This window comes from Engraulis encrasicolus, unplaced genomic scaffold (assembly GCF_034702125.1).
Source record: "Engraulis encrasicolus isolate BLACKSEA-1 unplaced genomic scaffold, IST_EnEncr_1.0 scaffold_49_np1212, whole genome shotgun sequence".
In the NCBI taxonomy this organism is placed as follows: domain Eukaryota; kingdom Metazoa; phylum Chordata; class Actinopteri; order Clupeiformes; family Engraulidae; genus Engraulis; species Engraulis encrasicolus.
In genome coordinates, this window is record NW_026945808.1 from 48,078 (window position 1) to 61,326 (window position 13,249).

The window sequence follows — 13,249 nt, forward strand, 5'->3', positions numbered from 1 at the left end:
TTGTCAGTTGATGGTTAACTTATTTGAACCGGAGAATTGTCAGTGGTATTTTAAGTCAGACGCAAGTGGAGGAGGAGCATCGACAGAGTTCTGACACGGGAGACACGCGAGTGCCTGGAGGCTTTCAAGACCACAGCTAAATTATTTTAAAAATCATGGCCAAATGCATATGAGATTCAGTTTGTCATTCGCCAAAGTCGATTTATAGGCGCCCTGGCGCCCGGCAAGCCTTGACACACACACACGCGCGCGCCAGTCAATTCAGCACAGCAGTAGGCCTATTACGCTTGCCAGTGGAAGAAAACTGCGCATGCTGCCTTTTGCAATTTCGTAGTTTGACTTCTGCAACTTTGTAGGCTTCACACAAAGAATAGTGTTTAGAATATTTCGTCTAATTATTATCCAACATAATGTTTCCCGTGCCATTAAGGCCCTAAGCTAATAGTTAAAAACAAGGCCGACAGGCGGACAACAGATGCGTCCCTCTATGCCAGTTCCAACCTCCCCCCCCCAAAAAAACGCCCTGCTGGCCTCCTCCTAACCTGTCAACGCCCACCCCCCTCTGAGGATGTGCTTTTTGTTTATTGGTCATAGCCTATTGCCCATGGAAACTCCAAATAATGTGGCAGGCAGCGAAATGACGAGACAAAGCTTTATATTTTGCAGTTTAGACTATAATAAGGCCATCATGCTTGGATTTGGAAAAGAAGCATCTAATTTCAAATTTCACATAGATCAAGTGGCTACATTACAAATTACCAGATATTATTAGTACTAGGTTATTTATCAACCTTTAGTAGGCTATCATGCCATTTCAGCGTCATGTGCATGTGGGAAAGAAACTAAACATCGCCAAATAGCCTAATAAATAAATAAATCCGTTTTGGATGAATCATGCGCTATGGGTTCACCCTTTGGATGCATTGTGCGCTTAATTTTCAATGCCAGCTTTTTACCGTCAAGGCACAAAGCAGTGAGCTTCAGTGGCAGAGTTTACCAAATTCATACGACTGCAAACCAATTACGAAGCAAAAGACGCGTTCTGTCCCGTGCTCTCTCTGAGCGCAAGGGAAAGCACCTGTGGGGCCCATCTGTCTACTAGTTTGAGAACACTGACTACTCACTGAAACGTAGTGGCAGAATGTTTGCAAACTCACGTTTAGAGGAAGAGCTGTAGCGCTGCTGGTCGCCTGTCAACTTATTACGGTTCCATAATATCGCGCTGGGGGTGTGGTCACGCATACTCCCATTAGATTCTCCCCGGGGCTAACTACGCTGCTCAGCCGACTTTCGAGCCTCGCGGCGCGGCCTGTCTCGCAGCTGACACCGGGTAGACCGAGCGAGATAACAAACGGCGAACGGTCGTTTGCACACATTACTCACCCAATATCACAACACAGTGTGTACATGGCTTAAATGCGATTGTGTTTTGGTCCTAGATAACATTTAAGCCCCGTTATATCCTTATAGAAGTATAGAAGTAGTGTAATATAAGCTTGTAGCTGCCTGGTTCTGGTAAAATGCTAACATTAGCTTACCCGGTTAGCTCAAAACATCGAGTGATCAAATGGCAATGTGGGGTAACCTACTTGTGTTACATACGTTCGTGGTGCATTTTTACATCAATCCGTGGTAGTCTTGACATTTATAAGAAATCGCCGCCATGTTTTTCAAAAAAAAATTGTGGTGGACACAGGAAGGAACAATTGAAGGAATGCGTTTCAGACAGCGTTTCAGACAAGGAATGCGTTTCAGACGGACGGACGGACCCTCTTATAGAGATGCTGGGACGCATCTAAAAAAGAAGAAGAAGAAGCTTGATCACTCCTGGGGCCCGGTCCGATCCGACCCGAGGATAGTGATGGAAAATACCGGACCGACCCGGCCCATGGGTCGGGTCGGGCCGCTTCGGGCTCGGGCTCGGGCTCGGGCAAAGAATCTATACTCTATTTGGAACACCCCGAAAATATTGGGTTTGAAACATCCAGCTATGTGGAGAACATGTGGGAAGTTTTGGAGAGTTTCTTGAAAGCCGGTACATCAGTCCACGAGAGTGCTCTTCCAGTTCGCTGGCTTAGTTAACCACACAATACTGATTTTCTTCACATACCCCTAAAACCTTCACTACACCTTATTATAGCTGCTGTATCATACTTATTATATTAAAAATAATGTAGGCCTATCAAGTGCCGGCATTTACTTGCCTGTACACTCAATCACCCAACATCACCAAACCTGTTGCAATGTAAGTTTGGTATTTGACACTCACACCGACATACACATAAATATGCACCAATATGTGGGTAAAACACATTTTTCTCTTTTTATTTCTTTCTTTAAGTAGACAGTGACTGAATACTTCATATTGGCATTTGAATGTCTCAAGTTGAATCTTTGGCATTTGACACTTAGGCCTATACTAACTTACCCTTAATTATCTGCCTACACAACGGAATTATCTTTTCTGATTAGCTGATGGGGTGGCCATTAATCCCTTAGGACCGGTCAGGCATCAAGCGTACGACTTAAGCCGAGCATACACTGTGCGATATTTTCACTCGTGGGTCTTAAACTTTTGCTCACACTGCAGGATGGAATTTCACTGTTTAAAAGTTCACAACTCACGACTCGCGTCCTCACACTACACGAGCCGACAGTCGGATGCGAGCAATATGCTTCCACCGTACGACGCAACAGGCATGTTTCCCCGGTCTGCAGAGGAGGGAACATGCGCTCCTGAGTTGGAGATGAGGTCGCGCTCAACAGCGAATCGCACGGCCCTATTAATTTGTGCATGTGAAGTGCCAAATCGGGTCGTAGCACTGCTTTAACTGTGTGATTTAGGCACGAGCCACGACCAGAATTTCAAACCGTTTTGATTTTCTTGCGACCCTGCGATTGCACGATCGTGAGGCGAAATCGTGTGTCGTTACCCCATGTACACTGCACGATGCGAGACTCACGATTGACCAGCGATTGAGCAAGAATTCGGCCCGACTCTCAAAAAGTCGTGCGAGTGGATTTGCTGTTGAGCGCGACCTCATCTCCACCTCAGGTGCGCATGTTCCCTCCTCTGCAGACCGGGGAAACATGCCTGTTGCGTCGCGCAGTGGAAGCATTTGGCTCGCATCCGACTGTCGGCTCGTATAGTGTGAGGACGTGAGTCGTGAGACGTGAACTTTTAAATACTGAAATTCCATCGTGCAGTGTGAGCAGGAGCTTAAGTTAGACGCCCGCATAGCGATGCGTCTATCTTGTTCACAAGATTCTGGTGCATTTGCAGTGGTTCCTACAACTTTACAGACAGTAAGAGATTAAAAAAGTGCCCATACCGTAACGGCAGATTCTCAGGATAACGGCCTTCGAGGTCGACCGGTTACGTAAGGGTTAACGTTCGGCGAGAAGGCCGCTACCGTGGAATAGCAGCACGACAGAGAGAATCTTTAGACCCCGACGCGGAGCGGAGGGGTCTTGTTCTCTCTGAAGTGCTGCTATTCCACAAAGCGACCGACTCGCCGAAAGTTAACCCGCTTATTATATGGATATACTTAAATGATTCACACATGCGGGGACATTTCTTTAGACCTATTTAATGTTAAGATTGTTGCTGCGCAAAACAAAACAGTGCCGTTGTGGAACACCGCTAGGCAACAGCTAGGTACAGTAGGCTAGCCAGGACAGGTGTTGTCTATCACAGCAGCTGATTAGAGTGACAAAAGACCGGACCCCCTGCGGAGTGATTAGAAACATTCGCTTTAGCCACTGACTTGTATACAAGCCAGTGGCTTTAGCAGTGAACGTCTTGTTGCCATTGACAGCGGTAGCCAGGACAACGGGTGCTGTCTATCACAGCAGCTGATTAGAGTCTTGTTGAAAAGTCGCTTTAGCAGTGAAATGTCTTGTTGCCATTGACAGCGGTCTGTTATAGACCAACCCGTCCGTTATCGAAAAATAACAGACGTCCGAACGTTGGGGAGCCCCGCTCAGTCTCTGTGCTGCGCACGTCGCCAGAGTTCTGAGCTGCCGCCTGGCCATTAACGTCATGTAACCGGTCACCTCGCCGGCCGTTATCCCTTACATATCCACCACAATAGACACTTTCTGTCATTTAAGTTATATACAGTAGATATACTTTACTTACAGTAGACTTACTTTACTGTGGCTGGCTTCACAGTGGTTGGACTTTATTGATTGTTTAGAAAATATTGTTCAAAATGTTACTTTTCAAAAGGGGTGCACTAATTACTGGTGTGCGCTGTACAGTTATACCCAGTGCCGATTTACATAATTATTACTATGTTCACTACTACCACCATACATCGAAGTTTACAAAAGTGACTATGCATGTGACATGTAATGAGCAAATACTACAACACAATGACATTGATGGAGCCATTGTATGTGTCTAATATGTGATTGTATTGGAATAGGAAATTATAATTTTAAATAAATGTCAATGTCTATTGAGTGGTTAGGAATTAGTGTGCTAAATTTACAGAATTATTACCATCACCCCTTGAACAAAACTAAAATAGGTCATATGTTCATTCATTAATTAATGTATTTATTCCTCCATGTCAACAGGTTCTATATATGAAAGGCAACACACCGCTCTGGACAGAAATAGGTTCACTCGTCTGCTAGGTAGCCCACCAGTGTATCTGCTAAATATGAAATTAGCAGAAGGTAATTTGAACAGGTGGGAATTTGGAGAAGCATCATGCAGTTATCGATCAAACAAAACCATCATGCTTGTTGGTGCCCTTGGATCTGGCAAAACAACCCTCATCAATGGCATGATCAATTATGTACTAGGAGTTGAGTGGGAGGACAACTGGAGATTTAAACTGATAGATGAAGAGACCAATAGATGGCAAGCACACAGTCAGACCTCAGAGGTGACAGCCTATCAGATTCACCACACTGATGAATTCCAAATTCCCTATTCACTCACAATCATTGAGGTTTGGGGATACCAGAGGAATCAAACAAGACAAGGAGGTCACAGAAAAAATCAGACAGTTTTTCACAAATAAAAATGGCATTGATTCAATTGACGCAGTGTGCATTTTAGTACATGCTACTTTACCTCGTCTGTCGCCCACACAGAGGTACATCTTTGAGGCAATCCTGTCTGTGTTTGGGAAGGACGTTGCCAGTAACATCATCACTCTGGTCACCTTTGCTGATTGTAAGAGTCCTCCCGTACTGGAAGTCATCAAAGCGGCCAACATTCCATGTGCTACACAGGATGATGGTTCTCCTGTTCATTTCAAATTTAACATTGTTCTTTTTGCTGACAACACAAGAGACAGCAGTGATGAGGAAGACAGTCATCATGAGTTTTATCACATATGCTGGAAAAAATCGATGGCCAGCATGAAAAGGTTCTTCACTCACCTACAAAGGATGGAGACCCAGAGTCTGATGCTGACAAAGGAGGTTGTCCAAGAGCGCCAAAAGCTGGAGGCAACTGTTGAGGGAGTGCAGCCACTCATTCGAATCATGAAGGGAATACAAAGCACACAAGCTGTTCTGGAAGAACACAAGACCCAAATGTTGGAAAAGAAATATCACCAAGTGCAGGGAAAGATTGTACAATTGATAGAAACTGTAACTAAATGCCTGACTCGTCTGAGAGAGATTGCCCTTCGTCCGGATCCTTTGGGTACCCCAGACTACATCTACCTGCTGATACAGTCAGAGAAAGCGGAGGCCAAGCCTGGATTTCAGCAGCGTATCCAAGAGTTACAGGAACTCAGGGAAGGAGCTGATCTTGTGCAGAAAGTGGCAGAAAACATTGCACTTGGGACAGAGGCATCAGGCAAGGCAGTAGCCAATGAGTTTCTGAGATATTTTAAATTATAACCTATTGTGAATGTGTGAAGTATGTGACATATTATTTCCCAAGACAGTTATGAAATACCACCTTCACCAGTGCCAATTTTAATATTTGACTAATAGTTACTGTGTCATACTGTTCCTTATTATGACAAATGTTATTTTCTTCTATTACTTTTCCATATTTGCAACAATTATTTGCAATGTTTTTGTTGGTTTTGTTATGTTTACGGGTATATCTGTTTTAATCATGTCATTACATCTTGTAATTCTAGATATTTAAGTTTTCATCACTTTTTAGTATCATAGTGTGTATTATGATAACTAACTGATTGTTATCACATGATTCCATCACCATTGATAAAGTGATGTGTAAAGTGTAATATAATTTAACTGCTGAGGGGTGTATTCACTGTTGAGGATATTAGATATAGAAGAGACAGCGATCTTATACTGGTGTCTAATGTCTAACTTTGGATACACATGTAGACACAGAGAACTCCAGGCATGAGGATTAATCTGTGGTCTTCCCTATTATGATTTGCTGAATTAATGTAATCATGTGATTTGTGTCAAATTAAAAGCTACTTTTTATTTAATTGCTTTGGATCAATCTCTGCTTGGTGTTTATTCTCTCTTCAAACAGTTTTGATGACTGCATCCAGGGATATAGTCAAGTCCAAGGATGGGACTAGTCAACTTCTAGACAAGTCCAAGACAGGACCGAGTCCTAGCCAAGTCCAATTTTTATGTAAAGCCAAAGTTGGCAAGTCCAGTGTCCAAGTCCAAGACAAGTCTGAGTGCAACTACTAGCGAGTCCAAGGCAACTCCATAGAAAAACTGACTTCAATCCAGTCTCAAGTCCGAGTCTGGACTCAGGTATTAGAGCCCTGATTGCGTCTATTATATTACATCCTACCTCCGATTGTGTATGCATGGTTAACACTGTACTGTATGTGCCTCTGAGTTACTGGACAGAAATGGTGTGTCGTCAATTATTCAAACTTTCAAGTTAGCCTACCTATTGCCCTATTGTGGCAGAATGTGATGAAAAAGTTTTTTTTTTCATATTCACATATAGATATATATTCAATTCAGAGTAGCCTGTTCAAACAATGCAATGTGATGGAGTTTTTTTTTGCAAGAAACACCTTAAACGAAAAAACTGAATTGAATTCTGTATTTGACCATACAGTATTCATTCAGCTGTGCGGATGTCAGAGTGGTTCCCAAACTTTACCACAACACTATATACCTGTATACCGATACATTCAAGCCAAGGCCCCCCTTATGGGTCGTGCCACGCTATTTTTCTCTGTGTAACCCCTTCCATAACCAAAACCATAGTCTTGGTTTGTGAGGCAGTGTCCCACTAAGGCAATGTTTCCCAACCTTTTTTGTCTTGTGTACCCCCAAGCCTTTTCGTTGTGCCACGAGTACCCCCTAAGTCAAGTTCCATATCGCTTCCTCCATCCCAATGTAACTGACCTCCATATACACTGTGTGCAGAATTATTAGGTAAACAAGTTTTTTGACAATATCGTCCATTTTATGCATATTGTCCGCCACCACCCTTTATGGACATGAACACCTATTGGATTTAAGCATTCCAGGTCATGCATATTGGTATAATAAGAGACAGTGTGATCGAAGGAGCCCAATACCCTATATCAGGGCAAAATTAGTGTGCATAATTATTAGGCAACTTTGTTTTACTCTGGGAAAATGAGCCATAAAAGAGATCTAACAAACTCTGTAAAGACTGTAAACAATTTTGAAGTCTTCTAGAGGGGTGTGGCTGTCTTGAAATATTGGTCACGTCCATCTAATGCACCATTACAAGCCATCAGTGTCACATGACATGTGCTCACAAAGTAACTGCCAGATTGAGAAGAATTGAAGATGAAACTACCACAAAACTATTACCCTGCAGTGCTGGTATATTCCAGAACTGAAACCTACATCGACTGTCCACAAGAACATTGTATTCAGCACTCAGAGACATGGCCAAGGTAAAACAGGCTGAAACCTGAAGACCACTCAACAAGTAACTTAAGTCAAGACTGGGTCAAGAAATGTCTTAAGACAGTTTTTTCAATGGTTTTATGAACTAGTGAAAGTGACTGTTAATGGACCAGGCTGATAAGCCTATGGCTAGATCAGTAATGTGTACACTCAGATCAGTTGCTGAGTTCCACTCAAATACCAGCAGATTACTGCATAAATACCATTGTCTTCGTAAAGTATGCAATTTTCTCCCTCTAAAAGATCCAGCCATGGGATCATCCACCCTGTCTGTCAAGAGTCACTGTCCCAAGTCCATAAAACCTTTGAAAATGTTGTCCCCAGGTATTTTTGCCCCCGTTTTGACTTAATTAACTTGTTGAATGGTTGTCTGGTGTCATCCCTTCTTACTTTGGCATGTCTCTGAGCGCTCAATACCCTGTTTTTTCTGGACACTCTGTGTTGGTTTCTGTTCTGGAATATGATAGCACTGCAGGATGATATTTTTTTTGTAGTTTCACGTTAAATTCTTCTCAATGTTTGGCAGTGACATTTCTTAAGAGACTGATGACTTTGTAACGGTGCATCTGATAGGTCTGTGCGAACGTGACCAACATCTTGCTAATTTCAAGACAGCCACACCCCTCTAGAACACTTCAAAATTGTTTATAGACTTTTCAGAGTTTGTTAGATCTATTTTGTGGCCAATACTCCCAGAAGAAAACAAAGTTGCCTAATAATTATGCACACCTGATTTAAGGTGTTGGGCACCTTCGACCACACCCCATCTTATTATACAAATATACATGACCTGGAATGCTTAAATCAAATAGGTTTTCATGTTCATATAGATTGCTGTTGGAAAATATGCATAAAAAAGACAAAATGGTCAAAAAACATGTTTGCCTAATAATTCTGCACACAGTGTATTTGTTAAAATTTCATTTTTCCAAGTACCCCCTGCAGTGTGCTCGCGCGTACCCCTAGTGGTACACGTACCCCTGGTTGGGAAACACTGCACTAAGGTATATAAAATAATAACAATAATAGTAGTAAAGAGATGCAGTAGATTATGCTGTTGAGAATATTGTCAAGCACACATGCACGCACACACACACACACACACACACACACACACACACACACACACACACACACACACACACACACACACACAAAATCTCTACTAAACCAAAGGCTAAACAGGTGTGTATGTGTGTGTGTGTGTGTGTGTGTGTGTGTGTGTGTGTGTGTGTGTGTGTGTGTGTTTGTGTTTGGCTATGTCTGCAGTGGTTAAATAGGCCCTCATTGACTCATTGAGGCGCTCTTTTAAAAGGCAGTTTGATAACTTTACCACTAAAGGGAACCCTTTTAAAGTTATCGATGACATGGGCCTACATCTTAACTCTGATGGTGGTAAAACATCAGTCTGCTACAAGAGCTGCATTGCCACACCGTACATCAACACAATAGAACAGGAGGATGAGCGTGGCTTTGTTCCTCAAATATGATCACGATCTTCACTTCTCATTCATCTGAGCACTGCTGCATTTCACTGAACTGCAACATGCAGGCCCTGCAGTGCTGATTGGCCAGAGGTATACACAGGTAAACTTCCTGCTCTTACCACTCCCTACACCTCCATCCATGGCCGAAGTGTCCAAGGCACCTAACCCCACATTGCAGGGACTGCAACCAATAGCCTGTAATATCGGTAAGTCACTTTGGATAAAAAAGGGTAATTTACGTGTAAAGTAATAACAAAAACATAATAAAACCATCACAGGTATGCAAGGCGAGCACACTTCAGGGGTAAGTGGGGGGGGGAGCATAGTGATATTGGGATATACACTCACTGGTCACTTTAATAGGTTCACCTTTCCAACTGTTTCTTGATATGAATTTCTGATCAGCCAATCAGTTCAGTGCATTTAGGCATGTAGACATGGTCGAGACAATCTGATGCAGTTCAAACCGCATCAAAGCATCAGAATGGGGAAAAGAGTTATTTAAAAGATTGAATATTTCAGAAAATACTGATCTACTGGAATATTCACACAACCACCTCTAGGGTTTACAAAGAATATATACACTGAGCAGCAGAGGAGATGGAAGAGGTCAGAGGAGAATGCCTAGACTGGTTCGAACCAATACAAGGACTTTTTTGAATAAACACCCTGGACTTCATCATACGCTTCCCAATGCCCTCTGGACCTCATCATAAGCCTGCCAACACCCTCTTAGTATTGACAAATAAAAATAAAACAGTCTAATGCCCCCCAAATGGCAACTAAGCAGTAAGCATCACCCCCACCCAGCTGTATCCTTTCTTAATGGGTTCAAGGCCCAGGGTCACCTCCCGAGCCTCTCCCATCTCTCTCTCCCACTCGTTTCCTGTCCCTCTCTTCACTGTACTATCCTAATAATAAAGATGAAAATGCCCCCCCCCCCCCAAAAAAAAAAAAAAACCTTGAACTAGATGCTTATTCTGCATCCTCTCTTGCAATGCTGTCTTAATGTTATCATGGGGATGACTTTAAATAAAAACTCTGATGAAGTTTAATATGTACCAACCAAATATCTTGGACAGACTTCTTGTAAATGTTTTTTTTCTATCAGTATTGGCCATGCTATAGTCATAGCTGCTGAAATGGCAATACATGTAAACAATCAATCAAACAATCAATCAGACTTCTTGTAAATTCATGTCATTTTCTCTTATGTTCAGGTGGCCTATTTTAAGTTGTGTGTAGAGTCAGGGCCACTGGCAGCTTTGGCTGGGCCCTGGGCAGTCATCTTAATGGGCCCTCACCTCAATTCTGGGCCTCCTCTCTCCTGGGCCCAATACATCTGTCCCATTTGCTTCTGGTTGAGGCCAGAAAAGGCTGTGCCGAAGATTTAACCAAACAGTTTCTATAAAGTCTCTGCTTAAAGCATGTCACTGCCTTGAGCACGCCTCTACCCAGGGGCTCAAAGTGCATTGCCTCCCAACAAAGTGGGTGGAGTTCCTGATTTCTCTGGAGCTCAGAAACAATATTTGTATTGCTCCTAGACTGACTAGAAGCTATGCCGAAGATGTTGTGTCACTAGTGTGAAGTGGGTCCCAAGTTGGAGAGGGTGGGGAACCCCTGGCCCACAGTATTACTCACCTGTCACACACACACACACACACACACACACACACACACAGACACACACACACACACACACACACACACACACACACACACACACACACACACACACACACGCACACACGCACACGCACACACACGCACACAGCTGACCAAGTGGGACAGGGTAGGGAACCCCTGGCCCACAGCATTACTCACCCATTATGCTGCACTTAGCAACTGACAACAGCAGGCATGCATGTGGGGAGACATCGCACACACAGACACTCTCTCTCTCTCTCTCTCTCTCTCAAACACGCACGCACGCACGCACACACACACACATACACACACACACAGTGTGTGTGTGAGTGAGTGAGTGAGAGAGAGACGGAGAGAGAAATTAATGTCAGTATGTTAGTTGTTATGGCACATTGTGTGTGTGGTAATTCCAAAAGTCAAAAGAGTGTGGGGAGACAGCCTACACTGCAAAGCTTTGGAACCCGCTTCGGGCCGATGTAAAAAAAAATGCTCCCACTATTGATGACTTTAAATCAAGGTGAAGCGGTTCTCCGATGCTTTGCCCTACCATTTTTTATTTTAATTTTTATTATTATTATTACTGGTTTATTACTGGTTTATTACTGGTTTATTATTATTATTACTGGTTTCATGTTGATGTTTACATTTTCTTTGACTCTAATTTCTCTCTTGTTTCCTTTCTTTTTACTTTAATTTTTGTGAAGCATATTGAGTTGCACCTGTGTATGAAATGTGCTATACAAATGAACTTGCCTTGCCTGTTAAGCTGCGTTTATGTCTCTGTTCCTCCTTGTCCTCTTCCTCTGCCTGTGTCTACAGCCGCTGGCCTGCGAGAAAGACTCGTTTCTGCTGCTGCTGTAGTTTTGGTCTGTGGTTTTGGTGAGAAAGACTCATCTCTGCAGCTGCTATTAGGACTCGTCTCTGGTACTGCTGTAGTTTTGGTGGTCTATGTGGTTTGGACAGTGAGAGAGACTCGTCTCTGGTGTTGCTAAAGACTCGTCTCTGGTGCTGTGCTGTAGTTTTGGTCTATGTGTTTGGACAGTGAGAACGGCTCGTCTCTGCTGCTGCTATGTTTTGGTCTTTGTGTGTTTTGGTGTCGGAGAGCTCTGGGCACTGCAGCTCACCTCATGTCCAGGTGAGGGCACCAGAGGCTAGTTACTGAAAATGTGAAGTTAAAGCCCACCTGGGATACAACTCCCATTGTCATTGGGACACAGCACACAAGCGCACACTGCACACAGCAAAATTGCATTTACCTCAGTCTTGAGCATCAGGGAGAGCACTGGTTAATTACTCTCCCCCCCACCAACCTGAGGGATCGGGAGTCGAACTGGCAACCTTTGGGCTACAAGTCTAACACCCTGCTTAGGCCTACCCATCACTGCCCAGTGAATGTAGCCTACCTCAGAGCAGTGGTTTTCAAAGTGGGGGTGCGGGGTGGCAGGAAAAGCATAGCAAAACAAAATGAATATATCCATTCATTAAATAACTAGGCCTAATGTATATCAAAAATAAGCCATGCAAAATAAGCAACGTTCCCATGAGTTAAGAACTGCATTATAATATAATATGTTGCATCTCTGAACATATATACAATGTATACACAATGCATGGTACAGGACTGACATGGGAAGTGAATTTAACCAAAAGAAACATGCATGTCTACATACTGTGACTACTGAAGCAGATCATGATCCTTGCTATTGGATTTTAAACATATGGTGTACTGTCTTTTGAGAGGTAAATATGATTTTGATATTTATGGCTGTATTTTGAAACTATTTTTAAGTGAACAATAATATGAAGCAATTATAAAAGCTGTATACTGTTCATTCTGTCAAAGCAACATTTTAGTAGTGTTTTCCATGAAAAGATATACTTAAAAATCTGCAAAAATGTGAGGAGTGTACTCACTTCTGTGACATACCGGAACATACTTGTCATGGCGATACAGTCAGTCAGGGCATTGCCATGGAGATCAGGGCGTTGCCATGGAGATACAGGTCAGGGCATTGGATCCGGCCGTAAACCAGCCCAGAGTCCAGAGTCCAATCTTCTGCACCATAAAGATTTATTTTCCAGTTCATACTTTATCTTGCAGATAACATAGCAAGTGTCTGACTTACAAGAAATCAGGCCACATACTGTAATGGGTGGAGAAATACCCAGTTGAAGACCAGCATTTATCTGATTCATATTCCACTTCATGCTCAGACCTTTCTCAAACTCTTCTACACCTGGCCAGAAGA

General features: G+C 43.0%; 1 pseudogene; it reads left to right on the forward strand.

Moving 5' to 3' along the window:
- Positions 1-4,670: 4,670 nt before the first annotated feature.
- On the forward strand, positions 4,671-6,244 carry LOC134444280 (uncharacterized; annotated as a pseudogene).
- The last annotated feature ends 7,005 nt before the right edge of the window (positions 6,245-13,249 follow it).